The sequence below is a fragment of the Ahaetulla prasina genome, chromosome 1 (genome assembly GCF_028640845.1).
Source record: "Ahaetulla prasina isolate Xishuangbanna chromosome 1, ASM2864084v1, whole genome shotgun sequence".
Lineage (NCBI taxonomy): Eukaryota > Metazoa > Chordata > Lepidosauria > Squamata > Colubridae > Ahaetulla > Ahaetulla prasina.
In genome coordinates this window covers 224,785,353-224,804,675 of record NC_080539.1, presented here as the reverse complement: position 1 = coordinate 224,804,675, position 19,323 = coordinate 224,785,353, and the positions used below count along the sequence as shown (strand labels likewise).

At 36.8% G+C, this 19,323-nt stretch overlaps 1 protein-coding gene across 1 annotated transcript in view; it reads right to left on the bottom strand.

The window, feature by feature from the left end:
* Nucleotides 1–19,323, bottom strand: part of BAZ2B (bromodomain adjacent to zinc finger domain 2B) — a 257,806-nt gene that overhangs the window by 170,316 nt on the left and 68,167 nt on the right. Inside the window, exon 2 of the mRNA XM_058191992.1 lies at nt 7,649–7,691. The gene's annotated coding sequence lies outside the window, so the exon portion shown is untranslated. The remainder of the gene's footprint in view (nt 1–7,648; nt 7,692–19,323) is intronic.

The window sequence follows — 19,323 nt, the reverse complement described above, 5'->3', positions numbered from 1 at the left end:
CTGCTCTAGGGATGTTTTACAGTAGAGGTAGTCCTTACAAATCGAGCCCAAAATTTCTGTTGCTAAGCAAGACATTTGTTAAGTGAATTTTGCCTCATTTTACGACCTTCCCTGTCACAGTTGTTAAGTGAATCACTGCAATTGTTAAGTTAGTAAGTGTTCACAGATTCACAATCGTTAAGTGAATCTGGCTTCCCCACTGACTTTGCTAGTCAGAAGGTTGCAGGTCACATGACCCTGGGATACTGCAATTGTTATAAATACGACTTCGTTGCCAAACGTCTGAATTTTGATCACATAACTATGAGGATGCTGCAATATTCATAAGTGTGAAAAACAATCATAAGTCACCTATATTGGAATGGGGAAGTGTAACTTGTTTAAACTGAAGGCTGCATTTTGCCTTCAAAAAGAACCAAACAGAAGCTTGAGTTAATTATAATTTAATTAAAATTAAATCAAATATAGTTAATATGATTTGTAATTAACAAATCTCTTCCTATAGCATATTAAAAATTACAATTTAGAGGCAACTTTTTGATCAGTTCTAGGGTCACACTCAAATCTTGAGGGGCACTGAGGACGATTTAGAATAGAATAGAATAGAGTAGAGTAGAGTAGAGTAGAATAGAATAGAATTTTTATTGGCCAAGTGTGATAGGACACACAAGGAATTTGTCTTGGTACATATGCTCTCCGTGTACATAAAAGAAAAGATACGTTCATCAAATATTATTGTAATAAATGAGGATGATTTATTAAACTTGTATGCCAACCGATTCTCATCAACCCTGGTCCGCTCACAACAAACAAAGAAAATTCCAATAAAATCAATTAAACATGAAAAATTAAGATAAAATATATGAAGAAGTGAAGGTTCGCATTCTTCCTTGTCAAAACCCTGGGTGAAGAGTTAGGTTGTCCCAGCTCTTCTAAGCAATGGCAAAGTGGGGGTACTTGGATCTGGGTGGGGGAAATCTCTTTTCATGGGACAGACACTGATACAGAGAAGATGCATTTTTGGGGTCTTAACAGATGACATTGTTTAAACAGAAAAAGATAGAGTGCACCAATCCTGCAAGATCAAATCAGCCAGGCAGATGTTACGGAAGATAGGCATATGGCCTTATGCCATTTAGGACTTTATAGATAGCATCTTGGAAGCAAACTGGCAGTGAGTGTTGCTCGCACATCAGAAATTATGCATGGACATACAGAGGCATGCCCATTACTATTCACACCAACGAATGTTTTCACATTTCTCCTTCCACACGCAACCATCTTTAACCTAAATATTTGCTTTGGCAGGTTAAGTTCTTTTTAGATAAGTGGGAATGGTTACACAACACTTTCAGAGAGAATTGGCAAAGATTATTTGAATTCCTTGCCTCTGTATCACCTCCACCTAAGCACAGCTGAAAATGAACATGCACATAATGAAGTCACAATGAAAATTTTCTCATTTGTCTCTCTTATGCCTCCTGCCAGCCCTCCAAAGAGATCCAAGTCCTTTTGGAGCTCTTCTTCATATTAAGGCTACCAGATCTGGGTTGCAACTATGTGGAGGACTGTTAGAGGGTAAGCAGAGAGATACAGAAAAATTTAATTCTGGGTTTTGTATCCCAGAACTGCTAGCTCTATCAATCATGGAAAGATATGCCTGGATCTCTAATTGTGTCTAGTTCAAATCCTGTTCAGGTTCAAGCAAATTTCACAATATCTAGCATCTGAGAAAAATACTACAGGATATTTTCTGTTTGTGATGAGGTGTAAAATCCCTTCTTATATTCTACTGGTCAGTTGGCTGGTTTCTGCCTTCTGGTTGCTTCAAATGTATATGTATATGAGAAGAGGGAGGGTATTTTGGTTTTCACAAGAACCTGCTAGGGCCTGACAATATGTTTACTACAAACTTGTTCCTTTAGCCACTAAATTACTTGTATCCCCCAATTTTAAAGATTTAATCTCATGTTACAAATCTGGGCATTTTCTGATGCTATCCTTTCCTCCATTCTAAAAAAAAATATTTACGATGACTTTAAATAGTTTCATACTCAACTGTGGGCCCTGACTGTCTGATAAGCAGAAAGCATCCCCAACTTGGGAACCATTTAAAACTAACCTTTAAAAGGATTCCTTTTAGTCAGCATTTCTAAAACAATTGTTTTAGCATTCCCACCCACCCATCCACTACCAGATCTGATTTTAACTTTACTGATTGTAAAGCACCCGTGGGACACAGGCATGAAGGTCGCTACTGAAATACAAGATTGCAGACTATCATAAAATATTCAGCTTGCGCTAAAGAAGGAGAGATAAGAGTTCTCTTGCCTGGGATTCCCTGACACAGTTAAAATACAGAAGCATCAAACAAAGGCTCACCTTTATCTTTGACTACCAAAGGCAGAAAACAAATTAATTTTCAATTAGAACAGCTATAAATTCCATTCAAACTGCACTGGTAGTCATCGACCACTTTTAACAATCCAAAATGATGAAAAGTCTCAGATCTCCCCAAAACAGCCAGCTAAGCATCCAAGACTCAGACACCCATAAATAGACAGGCTCTCTATTTTAAAACTGTCCTGTTTTCCCAGTGCGCCATCAGCTTCAACTTGAACCACTAAGTCACAAAGAGGTTTGGCTCATATACTTCTCAAAAACAACTGGCCTCTTGAACAAGTCATTTTTGAAACCAGGAGAGATATGCAGATAATTTGCTACACTACATGGGAGTCTGTACTCATAGGATTAGAAATAATCTTCAAATAGTCCTAATTCTTCTTCTTTAAGATTACCCAGAGTGCAGATATCGGCAGGTGACCAGGCTCAGATAGGATGGTTGTCTAAATTGGGCAATATCTGATTGGGCGATCATTTCACAATAGACTTTCAAAATTATAAATATTGTAGTAATTTGGATAGTGAGGTGAACCATGTCTAAATTTTATAAATAAAAAATAATGCTATACCAATTCATTTTTTAAAAGCTATGTTCTTTCAACAAAGATGAAAAATACAGCTAGTCATTCCTGTTGATAAAATAGAAGTTCTCTAATTTTGCAACATCGCAAATCACTACAATTTCAATTTGGATTGATTTTGCTGATCATCTTGATAATACACGTTCAAGAATCTGATCTAAATAACAATGTAACTATAGTTAGATTGAAACCTCTGATGAATACATTGGTTTGGGAAGAGGAAAAAAAATCCATATAAAGAATTCCTTTTAAACTGGATCACATCTCTTAATAATAAAAAATTACAAAATATGATCATGGTTGTTTTACTCAGAGGATAGAAAAGAGAAGGTGCTATAGCTCAGCATCGTTCTTAAGTATGGATGGTAAAAGTATGAGATCTTAGAATTTTCTTTCTTATTTCTTTCCTCTATTTTTTATATTGCTGATATGATATCCAGTTAAGTAATTAAAATATTTTAAAGACTATACTAATAAAGATCATCAATTGCAATCTTAAACTCACTGTTCATAAGTCTACTTAGAACTGGGTTGATTTAAAACAATTTCAGGCTCAAAGTCCCGCTGAACCAAATAGGCACAGTATGTTTTTTTAAAAATAAAAGTTCTTCTCCCATAAAGTACAAACACATCACATTCCATTAAAAAGGAATTAACAGAAAATAAATTCTCCTATAGATACTCAAATCCTAGTATCTTAGAGGTAAATTCACTCTGTCAAGATAAGCTGGTTCTCTAGCAAGCTCAAAGCACAGTTTCTCAAGGACCTGGCTTTGATTGTACATACAAATCCTGATCCCTTTCTTTTCCATTCCATCTGGATAAGCCAGCTTGTCCAGACAGAATAGGGAAAAAAAGGAGTTTTGGACTTGGCTGCAATGATTGTGGCAATTTAGCAACCTGTTCTCACAAACCAAACTGAATTGACTAGATTCTTTTCCTAGCAAATTGGAAAATCTGTATGTTCACATTTAAAAAGCTAGCCTTCAGCATAGGAGTGAGAAGGCAGAAGTTCCACATTGTAGCTGTGACAGTTGCTAAACAGTGTCAAAGGCTTATTGAAGAAGTCTAGCTTTTTCTTCTTTAGGTTGTAGGGCTTTGGCTGTTGTTTTAATCATGACGAAGCATTAGGGCAGAAGAATAGGACAAATCCAGATACAAGCTGTTTAGCCACAACAGATGGCTAGAAGTAAAATGACAGTGGAGAACTTGGCATCCAAAACCAATGGCTATACATTAGAAGTAAGAAAAGTGAGGTCATCTTTTCAAGGTTTTGTTCCACAAGTGGCTGAAACCTTTTTTTTAGATTAATCCTAGATATCCCAAAGTCAGGTTAAGGCAGCAGGCTAGAAACCAGGAGACCATGAATTCTAGTCCTATCTGAAGCACAAAGCCAGCTGGGTAACCTTGGGCCAGTTGTTCCCTCTCAGCCCTAGAAAGGAGGCAATGGCAAACCACTTAAAAAACCTTGCTAACAAAATTGCAAGAATTTGCTCAGGCAATTGCCAGGAGTCAACAGTGATTTGAAGGCACGCCCTCCACCTTCCTCAAAAGCATATATTTTAAGACACTTAATTTCAAATAAGATGAGTTATAACAATCAGCTTCATAATTTCTGGTTTGAATTTGTCTTCTCTCCTATAATCAGAAGCAAGATTACATTACATTCATTCAGGTTTATGCAACATAAAATATATTTTTACTTTCTGTAAAATCTGTGATAAAAGGTCTAGGAAGAAAGGAAAGATGATAAAAGGCCCCAAATAGTTAATGAGTAGATTTTAAACACTGTAACAGCCAAATTCTCACGTAGCTTTCCTGAGTTTGATAATCCCAAATGATTTGGAAGTAAACCCCCCTGGATTCCTAGCACCCTAATAATTTTGTGACCCAAAAGCAGATGAAAGATGTCAAGGTACTTAACACCTTGAATTTTTTTTTTCCATTAGTGTGGCCAAAAAAAATCTGCCACAAGAAATGTAAGGTTACAATAAAACAGCAAAAAAGAAATAGAACAAAAGGCTTCTAGAAGCATGTTGTTATAAAAGTTAAAACAGACATATATTATTTTTTTAGGCTAAAAGAAAAAAGAAAAGAAAAACATACAAACAACCAGAGAAGCAAATAAAGACTTTTCTCACAATAGAAGAAACTGAACTGGGCAGTGGGCACATCCCTTAAGATTCTGTGCTGGAATCAATGCTATTTAATATTTATAAATATCCTGGAGAGTGGGAGAACAGTTAAATATCCAAAACTATAGATTTTTTCTGAATGCTATCACAAAGACTGCCAAGAGTCCCTAAAAATCTTAATAAACTGTGCAAATGGTAGGTAAAATAACATATGAGCTTGAACCATAGGAAGGATAAAACATTTGGGCATCATGTGTTGGTTTTTGAACCAGGTCATGGGGAAATAGGCCTTCGAAGTCCTAAACAGTTTGGTTCCAGGACACCTGAGGAATCCTTCAACATTTTCTCTGCCCAGTAAGATTATTGGAGAAGTCCCTGTCAAGAAGCAGCCAACCCAGTGGATCAATGGAGTTGATGTACAGAATGTACTGATGGCCTTGAAGAACAAGAGGAAGAGATGCTACCAAGGAAACTATCAGACAAAAGCAGTAGGAGTCCTAAGTGGCTTAAAAGTCAGACAAAGAAACTTAGGAAAGACTCGCACCAATGAATCAAGAAGTTAAAAGTAGCAGTGAGAAATTGTACTTTCAGACTTGCAAGATTCTACTAATGCAGCCTTACAATAAAATAGAATTAGTCCATCTAATTGTGTCTCTTGTCTGATTGACTGGGGAGAGCCGACTCGTTGAAATTCACTTCCCAGTACCATAACTAGACTTCCTCAAGTGTTAGCCATTGACAAATCTTTAATAACATCTGTGTCGATTGGCCACCATCTTTAATTACTTAATGAATTTTTGAAACTTGTCAAAATGATACTTTTTAAATCTATTTTAAATGTAAGAATGTGCTCTTTTCTGTATGTTTATCTGATATTTGGCCGTTCTGTTTATTGCCTAGGGACTTTTATGATATATGGTCTAAAAGCACAAAAATGAAATCATAAATACATGTTATCAAGGACTAGGCGTTACTAAGGCTAAAAGCAGACTATTGTTTTTCTAATTATTTCTACACTTAGGTGTACAACATACCAAAACAAACCCAGCAGTTCAATGGGAGCTAACCATGGGCACTAGAGGGAACCAACCAACCATATATTATGTTTGAATACATCATTTATGGTTCAGCAAAAGGGCTTCCCAGTGTGCAAATTTAAAAGAATAGCTTTACATGGAAATCTCAACTCACTGATACTTTGATTTATCAGGAAATATGTCTCACTCATTTATCTTCCACACAGTGCAATTACAATTATAAAACCCAACCTAATTCTGTTTTTAAAAATGTCAGAATCAGGTCAGCTCTAAATTTCTTATTCTCACCATTCACTTCAGTATGACTTCCGAATGAGAATAAAAAAGTGCTTTGTTAATTTGTACCAGTGGCTGGAAATGGTGTGTTCCATGCAGCAAATGAGCCATAATAATGATAATATCAAACAGCATCTAGGGTACGATTTCCCTTGTGTGGAAATAGTAAACAGAAAATAAGGACTATTTGAAAATTGCTGCAGTCCTACCTGAGCGGCCGATGACATTTTGCTATCCGCAATAAATGGCAAAATGGTTCCATATAAAGTAGTTGAACAACCTAGCAGATGAATCTTACTTCAGCTATGGAAACAGAACAGTGTCCTCCTATATATCTAAAGGTAGCAGGGTAGCTGAGGAAGTGCAGAGCAAGTTCTGTGCACTCACTGTCCCCATTTTATCCCCCCAGCATCGACTCTTGGTACAATTTGCAACACAACCTTAAAATGGCATTTACTTCTCACTGATTTCGAATCAGCCTTGCAAGTTAAACCAGCCAAGCGGGACATCCAGAAGCACTAGCTCTAATTTAATTGTAAGATTATATTCATAGAATCTTGCAAATCTGAAAGTAATCTCCCCCACACACCTTTACAGTCTTAGAAACTAGGGAGAGTCCCTTCTGAGACATCTTCCACACCCCCATTCCTTCTGAAGCTCAGCTGCCTCTTATCTGACCAAAGTTTGGAGCTTTCCTTCCTGTCTCTCAAAGTCATTCCCACATACAACAGTATTATACATTGAATGTATTCAGGTAAAGAAAGTCCTCTGAGTAACAGCTTCACAGCACTGGAACTACCCAATATATAGTAGGCTTACTCTGCCCAATCTACTCCTCTCCAAATATATAAAGCTACATGAAAGTCAGTATAGCATAGTGATTAAGGCATCAGATTAGAAACCAGAAGACAGCGAGTTCTAGTCCCACGGTAGGCATAAAGCTATCTGGGTGACCTTGGCCAGTCACCTTCTCTCAGCCCTACGAAGAAGGCAATGACAACCATTTCTGAAGACCTTGTCAACAAAGCTGCTGGGATTTGTCCAGGCAGTCTCTGAGAATTAGACACGATTGAACAGAAGAAGAAAAAATAAAGCTATACAATTTCTCACACCTTTAACTTTCCCTGGGTCATGCCCACTGTTTTTAAGTGCTCCAATACAAATCATACTTGTAAAAAAAATTATCTTAATGTCAGACATTGAGCAACTAACTTACTGTGATCAATGTGGTCAGTTCTGTGGCATCACTGTTTTGCAAGCTGAAAGACAAAAGAAACTCAGTTGAATTATCCCCAGATGCTAAACAACATCCTGTAAGCAGATGCATGAGAAGTAGTATTCAAGAATTTCCATAAACAATCAAGACAATAAATATGCACAGTGGAACACCTGATCATGGACATTTTTAAAATAAAACGTGCAATGTGCAGTCTGATTCCGCAGGAGAAAATTGCTTTTTTCACTGTCCTGGCTTGGCAGGGTTCTGGTACACCAGTCATACTATGTGTCAACCTGAAGGGATGATCAACTAGAAGCCCACCATTCTAAGGTCAGCATGAGGTGCTGACATTGCTGTGCAACTGCCTTATCTGAGAAAGATTGATGCAGTTGCCAAACCCTTGAGAGTTATTTCCCTCTGTCCCTGCTACTGTTCTTCCTCCCTGATACAATCAGGACAAGGAAAAGCAGCTTCTATTTCAGAGGTGGGTTTCAACAGGTTCTAACCAGTTCTGGAGAACCGGTAGCGGAAATTTTGAGTAGTTCGGAGAAGCGGTAAATACCAACTCTGACTGGCCCCGCCCCCGTCTATTCTCTGCCTCCTGAGTCCCAACTAGTCGGGATGAAATAAGGATTTTGCAGTAACCTTCCCCTGGAGTGGGGAGGGAATGGGGATTTTGTAGTATCCTTCCCCAGCCACCCCCACCAAGCCACACCACGCCCATCGAGCCACACCCACAGAACCGGTAGTAAAAAAATTTGAAACCCACCACTGTTCTATTTGCCTGCCCTGAACCCCCCACAGGTTCTCAATTCTGGATCCCCAAGGGAAAAACAAAGCCATTGGATGGTGGTGACAATAGACAGGAGGAGGTACTCAACAGTATAGTCAACTGTATTGAAGTCCCAATCCCACAGTTGAGAGAAAAAGAGAGCTTATCTACCCACGAACAGTATTCCATTGGGAGAGGAAAATAATGTAAACCACTTCTGCCAAATTTTAGCACACTTATTCATTCTTTGGGTTACTTTTTAGTCCAAAAAAATATGAAATCAGGAATATAAAGTTGTTCCTGGTTGCTCTTAATGTATTTTTCTTGATCAGACCAAATGATGAGACAATAAGGGGTGTGCATAAAAGCACAAATGTGCCTACCGTTCCTGTCCTATTGTTCCCTTTCATTATAACAAATTAACATAGTTGTTGCATACTTTTGCTTATATATATATTTTTCTTTATAATGTGTTGATTTTCTTATGTCGATGTTTGTGTATATTGTGACAAAATGAAATAAAAAATATTTTATTGTATTTTCAGAGAAAGTAATGTTACTGTGTTATGGTATATTTAAAGGAAAGGAATATAACTTGATTTATTTGGTTAAAGGTATGTATGTATGTATGTATGTATGTATGTATGTATGTATGTATGTATGTATGTTAGTTATTGTTTTCGGTAAATCCTAACAGACTTTGGCTGACTGAATGATGAAGCTTTAAAATCTGTTTATAGTTAAGATAAGAAAAGTGTGAAAATATTTGAGTGTTGTATCAGAGAAGATGATAAATTAGTGAAATGGTATGGACTTTTTATGATGAATCATTTCCTTATACATATTCTTTCTTTTTTTATTATTATTTTTCTTTTTCTACCTTAATTTTTTTTTTATCTCTGCACTTTTCTTTTTATATTTTTATTAGTGTTTTAATCTTTGTATTTGTAAACTTTAATAAAAATATTTTTTAAAAAAGAAAAATTAAATCTTAAGAGTGACTAGGAAAACTTAGTAAAGAGGCATGGTAGATTGATAAATGATTGAGCATGATCTTACATATTTAACAAAAAAATGTCTGTGGAAATGGGTGGTTGATACATTTTGATATGGAAATAAAAACTATAAGTTAATGTCTACAAACTAGGCTTTGGATAAAGCTCTGGGTAAAAGTCAACTTGAGTCTATCTAATATGGCAATCCAACATTAGATATTTTTATCCCAACATTTATATAGATTTTTACTAGTTTAGTTGCTCTGTTTTAGACAGCTTAGCCCTGTTATTATTTGTATCATTTTTCTGGAGTTTACTGAAAGAGGACAATACTAGAAGAGAAAGTAAAGAGAACGACATTTCCTCAACTACTCCAACATACAATAGGCTTGGACTCTACAAAACTTGAAATTCCAAATAAGCCAATTCCAATAAATTTAGAGTTTCAACCTGTGAGTATATTCTATTCTAGGTACCATATTGAAAAAGGACAACTCAAACAGTTATCTCTTGAAGGCCATCTTCAAAATTATTCAACAAAGCAACTGAACAAATTTGATGACATATAATGATGCTAGTAAGCAACAAAGGATGTTAATACATTAATACATTAATAAAGCTATCAAGAAAAATAAAAAGAATTTTAAAAACCATCTGCTCTAACTGCAATCTTTTCATAGAATTGAAAAGTGCTTCATCTACCATACGAACCTTACAGAATAAAGAGGACAGTAGAAGTGCAAGGCAATGCCATTTGAAAGTGTCAATGAAAAGATTCTTACTTTAACCCATCTCTCAATGCATTATGTTTTATTACATACACTTCAATTCTGCACGGTGTCAACACAATAGTACACAATACTTTGAATTTTCCACTGCACAATTTAGTGCAAGAACAACGTCTATAAGTTCAGGAAAGTTTTATGTAAATAAATATAAACTTTATTAATAGAAAATATTGTGAATCCATTATCTACCCTGCTACCCCCTACCTAGAATGCCTACATTATATAGTATATATAGTATATTATATTATTATATATAGTATATTATATAGTACGTTATAGAGTATATTATATATTATAGTATGCCAATGAAGCAATCTCAAAGTAAATTATTGCCAATTGTGAAATGTGTTTAAAAGTTTGTAGCTTAGCACTTCGGCTAAAGATCATGTGTTTTTCCAGACTGAATTTTTATAACATAACTGTTTTGATCATTTTTAGAATTTTGTAAGTAGGGTTAATGGTATCATTATTTTTTTCTATAGAACTCAATGGAAAGACAGAACAATCAACATTAGAAACCTTTCTCTGGAAGCAGCCTTGCAGTCAAAGACCTAATATTAAACTGTAATCTATTGACCATAAATTGACTTTAAGCAAAGATTATTGCCATAACTATCAGAGTTAGATTCTTGGACTTATACCATGATGTCCTAGGTTCAGCTCACCATTTCACGCTTCCTAGGTAATATTTTCATTTCTCCTTTAACGAACAGTATTTGCCTTTTCTAATTCAATTTTCTCCCAAGAATGGCTAATAAAAGTATAAATTTATAGCTAAATTAAATTATGGATAAATACCCTATATCTAAGATGCAGTCAAATTAATAAAGAACTTTTTCAGGTACCAAAAATGCATAATCAGTAACCATCAGTAGAGAAAACATCCTTTTGAACTCAGTCTGAATGGCATCTCTCCTCCACTTGTAAATTCCAAAAATAAATATGGAGAAAAGAGCCCTCAATATTGCTTTGTTTGACAAAGTGTATCAATCATGCAAGTTCTTAAGGTTTCTCAACCTAACATCTCACAAGATTCTCATAAAGGTCAAAAGCTGGAGGGAATGAATTTTAAAATAAAGTAAGTGCAATGATAATGGATCAGAAAATCTAACAGAAGTAACTGATGGGTTGGTTAGAGAAAGTGTATTTAAGCATGAAAATACCTCAAACGTCTCTGTTTACATACTACGACTGGCAAAAGAATGATCATGTTATGGATGTCAATTTCACTTTTGTTATTTTAGAAAGAGAAGAAAACAGCAATAAAGTTTGGCTGCTAACGGTCATGCAGGATGGAACGGTCACAAATGGCAAGATCTCCTTCACACTGCATTTTTTTATAATTGCATTCAACTGTTGATTTCAATGCTCTGTGGCATTCCACAGATGCCTGTCTGAGATTGTCAACTCTGCTTTTGCCTGTGTTTTGAAATATATCCTTTGTTTATATTGCTTTGTGTGTGGCTTGTGATGTGAACTTTGAATGATACTAGCTCTACTATGCACATTCAGTCTTGAGACTCTTTATATACCGTACTTTTCGGAGTATAAGACACACTTCCCCCCCCCCAAAAGTGGGTGGAAATTGTGGTGCTTCTTATACACCAACTGTTGCCAAAGCCCCACCCCTTTGGCTGTTTTCAGCCTCCACACATCTCGTTTTCGGCCTCTGCACGCTCTGTTTTAGACCTCTTCCAGGCTGCGGGGATCACCACAGAACATTGCTGCCAATCGCCGCCTTGTCACGTTTTCAGCCTCCATACGCCACATTTTTTTGCCTCCGTGCATTGCATTTTCAGCCAGTTCTAGGTGGTGGGGATTGGGGGTGGCAGTGGAACCGGGCAAAAATGTGATGCGCGGAGGTGGCGATGGACTGTGACGATCCCCACAGCCTGGAACAGCTAATTGGCGGTATTCCGGGAGGCTGATCCAACCGCCAATCAGCTGTTTGTGCTGAATCAAGCTGCGATAATGTGCTGAAGCTTACCAGGCTGTTTGCTGCAAGGATGCTAGCCAGATGAATGCTGATGGATGCTGGTAGGCAGAGGCAGAATTTTTCCCCCTTCTTTTCCTCCCCAAAAACTAAAGTGTGTTTTATACTCCAGAGTGTCTTATATTCTGAAAAATACGGTACTGTATTGTACTCCCTTTTTGTATTGTGTGGATGCATGTGCATGTATATATGCAGGACCTACCCTAATGGACTGTGTTTCTTTCATTTTGAATCATGTCAGCTCCTGCTGAAAGCCAGTTTTTTTATTTTCGTCTAGCAGAGGCCAGCAGTCTCAATTAACTTGTTTTATATTACTGGTATTGTTCTTCCTTTTGATAGAACAGAATGTTTTTTTGTTGTTGTTGCTGCTGTTCACATCTTGGTTTGCTGCTCAAGAGCTGCTTGCTATACACTGTTAATCATGCTCAAGGGCATCTTACAAATAATCCTGTACCTCAAAGACAACATGTCCATATTTCATATTTTTAAGAAACTGTTTGGCTATGTTTAGAAATTTATCATTTCCTTACATTTTAACATTGTTTCCAAAGCATATTGCACACTGCAAGGTCACGAGTTAAAAATGATTGACAAATGACTATTAACAAGCATCTTCCAAGGCAGAAGTTAAATATATTCCAGCCTCTCACTATAATTAGTAAAAATTGTCATGCTCTCATTATATTCTTAAAATAACTCTCTTTAACAGAAATGAGCACACTGGATAGACTCTGGTTAAATTTTCAAATGGTAAAGATTAAAGCTGCCTGATAGATTTGCATTATACTCCCCATTACATACAAGAAATTAGAACTTCTCAAGTAATTTAACTCACAGTACCTTTCAGGCTATTATTATTATTATGCTTCATTGCAGCCAAATGCTTAAACTAGATTTGGCATTTTTATTCACTTATTCAGTTCTTCTCAATGAGCTGGGATAGGCAGATGTAGTTTGATAGTGTTAGAGGTATCATCGCAGCATGTAAACTGTTCCAAGTAAAACTGCCTTTTCCAATTGACCAATGGTGATTTTGTCAATGTCCATGGTGTTTATATGATGCTAAAATTGTTTTAGGATTGCACCTAAGGCACCTATTAGGATTGGTACAACTATCTTTATTTTGTCACATTCTATTTCTATTTCCACGCTTTGAATTATTGTTATTATGATTCACTGTACAGTTCAGTCAGATATTTGGATTTGGCATTTTTATCCACATAGCGACTCCTTTCCAAAGACCTGAGATAGGCAGATGTTCTTGTTTGATGGTATTAAAGGAATTGTGGGATATATTATTATTTTTTAAGAATATAAATGAGATAAAGCAGGCTTTTTCAGCTGCTGAGAAATGAAGCAAGATGAAGCAAGCTGCACTGCTGTTGTTTGGCTTCGCAGCTCACCAACTCAAATCCCCCTGCAACTCAGACTAACCTGAGCACAACCAAGCCACCACCCCCACCCAAACAGAACACACCCCCAGCCAATCAGAACACAGCCAAGCTCCCAACCAATCAGTTCAAACCCCCACTAGCAGTTAAAAGGAAGAAACAACTGCAATCACACATTGCTCCCAGAAGCACAAAGCTGAAGCCTGAAGATGACGAATGAGACTTCGTCGAAACGTCGCCAAGACACTTCCAATTTTACGTGGGAGAAAACCCGAATAACCAAAGACATATATATATATATATATATAACATCCAGATGCCAGAAAAAAGAATCAAGTCATATACAAGCATATAATGATGTAAACTTAGAAAAAAGAGTTTGGAAAGAGTTTATTTGGGGGGTGGGGGGAATGAAACAAAACACTAAGAAACACTAAATATCAGTGTGAAATGAAGAGAGAATAGACTAAATCTCTCAGTTTTGTTCTCTGACAAAATACTTGGCATGTTTGTCTTTGCTGGTGTGATTGGCAATCATTCCTTGGCTAGAGTCCATTTGTCCTAAAGTGAGATGCTGACAGATTTCTTGGAAAATTACTTTGATGCCTTTATAAAACCCTCAAGTGCAAAAGTTCTCTCAATATTAGGCCTACATTTGATTGGCCTTTTATCTTATCTCTGGTTATGCCCCCCTTACATTTTGCTCAACAATTCTACTCCACCATTCCATTTAACTCTTAGAAAAGAGTCCTTTAACACTCTTAGTGCTTTCGAAAATATTAGCCGGGTGCTCCAAAAGGAGAACATTTGTAGAGCAGCAGGTCTGGCACATAGCTGCCATCAAGGCTACAGGGCGTACATGACAGGAAAGCCATCTGTAACCAAGAAAGGGCAGTCTGCTCAGCCAGAAGACTTGAGAGGGAAATTATATGCCAGGAGACAATTTCTGCAACAGATATAGTATACAGGCAGCTGGTTGTAGGCAAGAAACTCAAATCTGTTTTCACGTCCTAGTAAAAAAAAAGGAGAGTAAGTCAAAAGCACAAGCAGATTTGCATGTGTGTGTATGTGTGTAACAGATGATTCTGGCTTTCTGACACAGAGATTTTAATAGCTGTGCTGGTAAATGCACAATGGGAACGACTTTTAAGCACCACCAACTATACTTTGCATAAGCCATCGTGAATGCACATGGCAACAACATGATCAAAAACAAGATCTGGGTGTTGATTATCATTGTTAGCATTCATTAGTACATATCTAAAATATTTGGGGTGGGGTTTTTTTGTAATCATGATGGGAAGAACTTCCAGTCCAAATAGCTTTCAGAGGTATTTCTGGAATAGAGACAAGGTTCACTGTCTTCTGGCTCATTCTGGAAACATAAAAAGCATGTTCTGGAGCCCAGATGTTCCTTTCTATACACCCATCTCTTACCTCTGGAATGTTCTTCTTAGTACCTCAGAGATCCTAAATTAAACCTCACAGGTATTTTAGTCTTCATTGCTTCCATCTTTCTCCTTCCCTTTTGGTGCAGCTATTAGATGGCAAGATGATAATATTCAGTACTGAACATGAGGATGAAAATAATTGTAAAATAATTTTAAATGGAAAATCCATATATGGATCTGAGCAGGATATCTCACCTTTTTGATGTTTTGAACCACAAATTTTGGGGTTTCTTCCTCTTAACTTATTCATACTTCCCTCTTTTTGGCAGAGAGCCAATTTGATATAGTAATGGGAGCAGCAGGCTAGAAACCTTGAGACCCGAGTTCTAGTTCTGCCTCAGGCATAAAGCCAGCTGGGTGATCTTGGGCCAGTCATTCTCTCTCAGCCCAGAGAAGGATCAGGCAATGGCAAACTATTTCTTAAAATCTTGCCAAGCAACCTGTAGGGACTAGTTCAAATGGTCCACCTGTAGTCAATTTAAATGTGACTTAAATGTCCATATACATGTTCATATGTCTTATATGTTGCAATTTAATCTTAATTCATTCTATATGACTAAATCAGACTTGGTTTGTAATTCTTTTGTACTGCTCATAGCCACATTCACTTAAAAGCCATTCATTCTTGATCCTCTTTTACACCACATATTTCCAAATTTTCCCATTCCCTCTACATTCAACTTACATGCATATTTTTCATGATTTACTCAATCCTTACTTCACATACTTTTTCTTGCAAGAAGATCACACTTCCAGATAAAGAACTATGCCACATCTTTGTTTGTTTGTACCCCACTTTTATTATTTTTTAAAATAACTTATTTCCTAATAATGCCTCAAGCATTTACTTTTAAATAAAGCTGATGATAGAGGCTGGTATTTTCCTTTGCACCCTGAAAGCTTCTCGTGTAATTGTTTTGTTTAAAAAAATTAGACCATCAGATACAATATGGTGTCTAGTGAACACCACAGAAAGGTTAATCTGACAGCCTCTTGGGAAGTTTTTGAGAAGAAATTTTGATTCTATATACTTAAATAAATAAAAATAATATGGTGACATGATCTGGCTGAGCAAAAATAACTTTGTGTGCATATATAGGAGCCCTAGTGGTGCAGTGGTTAAAGTGAAGTATTGCATGCAAACTCTGCCCACAGTCTAGAATTTGATCTTGATGGGGCTCAAAGTTGACTCAGCCTTCCATCCTTCTGAGGCCAGTAAAATGAGGACCCAGGTTGTTGGGGCAATATGTAAACCACCTAGAGAGTGCTATGAAGTGCTAAGGGGCAGTAGATAACCCTAAAATGCTATGCTATGCTTTATATTCTTGTGTCATCAGATCTCATTGTGTAAGTCACCGAGCAGCTTTCTTCCTTAAGGCAACTATTACTAAATTCCCATCCATCCCTGACCATTGGCACTAAAATATAAGGGTTGTATGCTAGTTTGGAATCACTCTGGACCAGTAGAGTCATATGATACTGGTGGATTCCGAGAACCGAATCAATTTCCCCCCCTAGCTCCACTGATTTAAAGAGTAGTCTATTTTTTGTAGTACTTGCAGTACCACAGCGATTGTGGGTGGTCTATTATCCCCACTGATGTGAACTATAGTTTCACCCTGCCTCCCACCTCCTGGAGAGCCCACCACTGAGCTTCAGTGTTCTGCTTATTTAGAACTCATCTCTTTCCCTGCCTCTCTCCAGCCATCACATTTACAAAGGTGCCTAGTTGCAAAAATATTGATGTGCTATTTTTCATTATCACAGCTGGTGGGTCTTTACAGCCACTTGAGAAAAGGTAGCTTGGTGATTTGTATCTCCTGCTCTTAGAAATCACTCATCGTTTTTTTGCAAGTGACCAACCACTAAGAACATAAATAAAAACATAGATTCGGAGGGGATTGTTACCTCTTTTTTTTTCCTATTTGGGGTGAGTGAACTCTAAGGGATTTATGTTATTCCAAGATCCAAAAAGAGACCAGTAATTGGTTCATGGTATTCTCTACACATTCTCTTTATTTCAAGGTTGGCAGAATTGAAGATGATAATGGCTCAGCTTCAAACTGCTTTGAACAGACCGGGGAGTGGAAATCGTAGCATTGAAGTAACCAAGAACAAAAGCCGTTTCCTGCTTTCCAAATTTTGCTCTTAGCAGTACCTTGCTTTTTGTACTGCGACTGAAACCATCAGACACACGTGCTACATGGGAAGCAGAAATAAATATGCAAGCTTTTGAACAAAACACTCTCTTTACTAACATGAATGGAATGGAATGGAATGGAATGGAATGGAATAGAATAGAATAGAATAGAATAGAATAGAATAGAATAGAATAGAATAGAATAGAATAGAACTCTCAGTGTACATGCAAGCAAAAAGTGATGAATCATGATCATAATTATAAACCTCTCACAATACTAAACAACACAGTATCAACAGTAGAACCCTTCAAATTTCTAGGTTCTATCATATTGCAAGATCTAAAATGGACAGCTAACATCAAAAACATCATCAAAAAAGGACAACAAAGAATGTTCTTTCTGCGCCAACTCAGAAAGCTCAAACTGCCCAAGGAGCTGCTGATTCAGTTCTACAGAGGAATTATTGAGTCTGTCATTTGCACCTCTATAACTGTCTGGTTTGGTTCTGCAACCCAACAAGAAAGACACAGACTTCAGAGGATAATTAGAACTGCAGAAAAAATAATTGCTACCAACTTGCCTTCCATTGAGGACCTGTATACTGCACGAATCAAGAAGAGGGCCGTGAAAATATTTACAGATCCCTCACATCCTGGACATAAACTGTTTCAACTCCTACCCTCAAAACGACGCTATAGAGGACTGCACACCAGAACAACTAGACACAAGAACAGTTTTTTCCCGAAGGCCATCACTCTGCTAAACAAATAATTCCCTCAACCCTGTCAAACTATTTACTAAATCTGCACTACTATTAATGTTCTCATCGTTCCCATCACCAATCTCTTTCCACTTATGACCATATGACTGTAACTTTGTTGCTGGTAATCCTTATGATTTATATTGATATTGATTGTTCCTGATTGCTTATTTGTACCCTATGATTATCATTAAGTGTTGTATTATTAAGTGTTAAATTGTACCCTATGACCATCATTTGTGTTGTAAATGTTGTACCTTGATGAAGGTATCTTTTCTTTTATGTACACTGAGAGCATATGCACCAAGACAAATTCCTTGTGTGTCCAATCACACTTGGCCAATAAAAATTCTATTCTATCCTACTCTAAAATACAATCATCATAAATAATAAGATACAACATTCAGTGATAGTCATAGGATACTAAATAAAAACAATATAAATCATAACAGGATACATATATGAGTATACATTAACAGCTATTAGTATTAGGAATGGAATAGAAAGATGTAATGTAAATGGGTTGTTATTATTTCAGGGAGAAATAAAACAAATTTAATAATTCATATTCAATATTTCTGCTCAGAAGTATATTTGAACAGTCAAAGTTATCTGTTAAGGAAAATCTTGTTAGTATCAATGATAAATGATAAACCTTTTTAGGTAAATTTAACCTGCACTTTCTGATTCTTTCAGTGGCCTGCTTTGTTGTGCTAATTTTAAACCATCATATTACAAGGACATCATTTTTTAGAACATTAAATTGATTCCTTTGAGCCAGATTTCTTCCTAGATGCACCAAATACATATACAAATAAAATACATTTATCTAGATTAATAACTAAGATATATAAATGTTAATATAAGCCAGTGGTGGGCTTATAATTTTTTTAGGACTGGTTCTGTGGGTGTGGCTTGGTGGGAATGGCATGGCTTGGTGGGCGTGGCTTGGTGGACGTGGCATGGGGAGGATACTGTAAAATCTCCATTCCCTCCCAATCAGCTGGGACTCAGGAGGCAGAGAATAGATGGGGGCGGGGCCAGTCAGAATTTTTACTACCGGTTCTCCGAACTACTCAAAATTTCTGCTACAGGTTCTCCAGAACTGGTCAGAACCTGCTGAAACCCAATTCTGATATAAGTCCATATATATCCTTCTTAAATCAAAGTAAACAACAATGTCTAGAACGTTATTCTCTCTCATATACTATATCTGTGTAATACAGTTGTCCTCAATTTAAGATCACAATTGGGACTAGAATTTCTGTTGCCAAGCAAGCCAGTTGTTAAGTGAGTCACCCAATTTTATAACTTTTTTCCATAGTTGTTAAGTGAAGCATATAGTCATTAAGAGAATCCAGCTTTCCTCATAGATTTTGCT